Source organism: Panthera tigris, chromosome B1 (assembly GCF_018350195.1).
Source record: "Panthera tigris isolate Pti1 chromosome B1, P.tigris_Pti1_mat1.1, whole genome shotgun sequence".
Lineage (NCBI taxonomy): Eukaryota > Metazoa > Chordata > Mammalia > Carnivora > Felidae > Panthera > Panthera tigris.
The window spans coordinates 177,085,250-177,089,907 of record NC_056663.1 but is presented as its reverse complement, the minus strand read 5'-3'; the positions used below and the strand labels follow the sequence as shown (position 1 = coordinate 177,089,907).

At 36.5% G+C, this 4,658-nt stretch overlaps 1 pseudogene; it reads left to right on the top strand.

Annotated features, from left to right (window-relative positions):
* The first annotated feature begins 2,733 nt into the window (after positions 1-2,733).
* On the top strand, positions 2,734-3,584 carry LOC102959120 (annotated as a pseudogene).
* The last annotated feature ends 1,074 nt before the right edge of the window (positions 3,585-4,658 follow it).

Genomic DNA, 4,658 nt, shown 5'->3' with positions numbered 1-4,658 from the left:
ATCAATGTAAATTTGAATAACTATCTTCAGACTTCGAAGCTTTAGGATTTTTTTTTTATGTATTGTGATCCTAGTTAACATTGAGAGTTGTGGATGTGATTGAGACTTACATGTGAGAATACTTTGTGAACTGTTAGATGCTATATGAATATTACATGTATATGTGTGTGAACACATATGTGCTATGTATATGTGTGTGGCACAATTTGATTTTATGGCATCCCAGAAAAATTTCCAGATTGTGCGAGGAAATTATATACTATGGGGTTTAAGAGGCCTGTATCTGTAGCCAGACATCCTGGGCTCAGGTCACATCTCTGTCACTTACTCCCTTTCTAATCTTGGACAGGTTTATCTTCTCAGGGCCTTCATTCCCTCACATGTAAACCATTTTCATTAATAATTTAATTAATACACATATAAAGTATTAGTACAGTTAGACCTTTGGTTGGTGTATGATTTGCACTCTACTACTATTAGCTTTTAGTTTGAACAATTATTAGGTACTTCTCTGTTGTGGTTTGCTCAGGTTCACTTTTCTCAGATATGGCCCTGTTAGGTTTTTCCATTCTCTGTACTCTGGACAATTTTGCATACTTCTTCCATTTCCCAGAATGCTGAAAATGCCAGGCATGACATCAAGGCAGAGAGCCCAGAGAAAACAGGTTGTCACATTCTTGCCCCTGGAAACAATCAGGTTTCTGGGATAGGTGACAACTTCCCCTTTGGGTGACATCAGTGGGCAACACATATTACGTTTGCTTGTTTATCACTGGGTTTTCCCTGGTAGGCGATGAGTTCCTTAAGGGCATGAGTCTTTTTAAATTTATCAGTGTAAACACAGGGTCCTTTTAGCTACATGAGAGGAGTCAGAGGATTGAAAAAAGGAGCCAGGCAGGGGTGAGGAAGAAAAGACTTGGAGGGAGAAGTGGAAATTGCAGAAATTTGCACTCATCTGTGAAGCACTGAAGCGAGAATGAAAAAAAAAAATATATTGCTGACAATAATAATTCCCCAAAGGACTGAGGCAGAGTGTGTAAAAACGACAGTAAGAATTTAAAGGTGCAGTGGTGGTAACATTAATAGTAAGAGTAGAAACAGTTGGTGTCAATTTAAAAGGATTAATTGTTCCCTAATCTCTGAGGTCACTGGTGGTCCTGCTTACACTCAGATATGTTTGAAGCAATGGGAGTTTCTTCCTAGTGCTCTAAAAGTCAGCAGGAATATTTGAAATCATGAAAGAAAAATAAAAATTTATTTCTTAGGGAAACTTTGGTGATGTCACCAAATGAAAGAATGTGAAAGGCCATATTTACACTAAGGTATCTGGGATATGTCTATCTATCTATCTATCTATCTATAATCTGTCTATATAAATACCTATCTAAATATCTGTGTATGTGTGTATATCTATAGACACACACATGATACATAAACAAAACCATCAACAAACCTTCAAGTGAGTTTTGACGTTAGAATCACCAAGTTCATCGTACTGGAGTTTCCTTGAAAAAATCTACAGCAATGTAGGTATGGAAATTAATGGTTGACAACACTGGTCAGAAAAACCAGTGATTCTCTTGATTCTCTCAATGATAGATGAAGGAGATAATCTGGTTCAAAACTCAAGAGTTAACCATTTGGTTTGTTTGTTATTCGAAAGCTTGAGGAAGATCATAGTGTCAAGATGTCATGACCATGAAGACAAGTCATGTAAGAATAATCTTAGATTTAATGGTATTAGAAGTGTTCCGAGCATTCCATCAGTTCTGCAAAAATACTAAATCATGTGTCTTGTTAAGTCATACAGGACATATTCAATCATCTGCAAACAGCAGGGAAGAGTTTTTTAGTATTATAATGATGTTTCATAATGAAGGTATTAGGATGTCTTCAACTTTGCTATCTCTCTCTATAGATAGATAGATACATAGATGCAAAGAAGAAATACAGTGGTGGAAGTCTGGGGATCAGACAAACCAGTTTTTGACTACATCTTTATACTAAATTGTCCCATTTTCAATGGAATTCTTTAATATATAAGTTATTTTATTTGATACAATGAAATATAATTTATAATAGAACATTTAATATATAAAACAGTACTTATTGGTCTTTGAATTTGATTCTAATATTAAAATATCAATGCTTACTTAGCTGTGAATCCACAGATACTTAAAACAGAGAGCAAAAACCAGTTAGATATTTGTGTATTGACATATGATCTTACATGATTTGGGAGATTGATAAGAAAATTGGAATTTACCAACATCATCACCATTTTAAAAAGAATGTCATAAAAACTACTTACAGAAAGAAATGTGTCTAGCTACCAAAAAAAAAATGCTCAAAAATGTATTGTTTCAGAGTAAAATTAAGACAACCTTGTATCAACAGGAACAAATAAAGACATTTTCTGCTATGCCTTGCTACTTGAAAACTTCCACTAATCTATATGCCCCATAAGATAAAAATCAAGAACTGACGGATGTTGCGGGGTCATGGGTGAGTCTGTAGAACCTTTTGTCACCAGCTTTCTCACTCCTTGGTTCCCAGAGTTAGCCTGGTCATTTGCCGTTACTGAGATCACGGCTCTAAATAGAGGGACCCGCTCTGTGACTCCTGGGTCCCTCAACCTCATGTGTTGGTGTGACCTTGATAGTGCAACAGGCTCTGGACTCCTGAAGCTCTGGCATGAATTTAAGAAGATTTTGTTTGTGTATGGCATAGAGGATGAATTCTTCCTCCTCTACTATGAATAAAGAACCTAATGTTCTCTCACATTAGTTAACCAGTTACGAGATCCACCAAAAGATCTACTAAGTAGAAGAACCATTGTCTACGATGTCATGGATGTCTGCCTGACCTTATCTTACTTATGGACCTTCCCAACCCCTCTGTTGTCCATTTGGCTTTGCTTGCTCTTCAGTACTTGGCAGAATGCCACGCTAACAGAGAAAAGATGGACGGAGAACTGGGGATGATGCTAAGTTTGCAAAATATTATACAGAAGACTACAATTCCAAGAGAAACAAAACTGCTGGCTTCTGAAATGTATGACATTCTTCATGTGGTCTTTCAAGATGGCAGATGGTGTTGGTTTAAAATAAATGAATTCATGTAGAAGGAAAGCTCAGTTTTTTGTTTTGTTTTGTTTTGTTTTGTTTTGTTTTGTTTTCTGGGAACTACAAGCAAATGCTCCAAAGCAGTGGTTTTGCACATAGATGGTCTTGGTAATAAGTCTTGGAGAAATCTCTGTGAAGAGACTTTGTTACAAATGAAAGGTGTTATTAAGCTTTACTTTTCAAATGGCTGTTCAAAGATGCATGTTGCAGGTCCATTCAGATTTGAAAGCAGACGCTTTGGCATCAACAATAGTATCAACCAAGGATATGAAGGCTCAGCGAGTTGGGTGAAAAGTGAGATTGGAGAAGAGATGCTGGTCCCCATCTGAGATAAGCCTGTGGAAATACAGTCCCACAAAGGAGCAGAACAGCTCAGTGTCCCGGGTGGGCTTACTCCTGGAGGATGGAGCCAATTAACTGAGCACAGCTGCAAACTTTGCATATCGGTCATTTTCCTGATGACTCCAGTTTGGGTCTCAAAGACTGCGTGAATCAAGAAGGGTCCAGGTTCCCATTGTAGTGGTGAACTGTCAAGTGCAATCTGCAACACGTTATCATGAAAAGTTTTTAGATTCCATGATTGCATATGCTGCATTTTACATCTTATTGGACATTTCCCCCCAATCAGTGGTAAAAAGGACAAATGCTACAGGTGGACTTGCTTTGCTTATGAGGGTCTTATAGCAGTTAAGGCAACAGCAACTGCATTTTTTTGGAAATATATTGCAAAATAATAATAGGTAACATAGTTTAAAAAAAGTAAGAAAAATAAAACCCACTTCATTACTTCTGTACATGGAATAGTATCTAGAACATAAAAGGTATCTAATAAATATTTATTCTCTAAATACAATTATAGTAAGAATATGAAAATGCATTCATTGAAATAAGTAAGTGCTTACTATGCACCCATTATTATTCATAATGATCAAGAATTCATACAGATGCAAGTGAAATGATTTAGTTTTAATGTAGGAGAAACTTGCATTTGGGCCAAGGGCACAATATATGAATAATACAGTTGGAGGTATCATTTGAGAATTCTTACAATATGTGATAATAAATCCCAGATAAGAGGAAGGAAAGTAATTTTCTCCAACTATTTTAAACATAATGCATTCTTTTTTGTTACAAGTAATTAGGTAATTGAAAAACCTTTGAAACAGCTAGGGAAGCAGAGTCTAGGCTTGTCCTCAAGAACAATTGCTAAATGATACTACATACAGACTAGAGCAACATGGGAGCTTCCATATCTGCACTAAACAGGAATGGCAGGAACTAGGAAGAATTGTTGAATTCAAGAACATACCTCTCTAGTAGTAAATCAAAAATCTGGAAGCTATAGAACTATAACAGCTGTCTGTCACCCATGAAGACAGTGAATGGACATCTGAACACCTCAGTAGAGAACCTAATATCTTCAGCATTGGCATTAACTGTAGAAGGGTACTCTTTATTACCTTCAACCTTCAAATCTCAGTAAACATACCCAATTGGCAGTCCCTTGTCTCCAACCAAAACTCTACATACTAA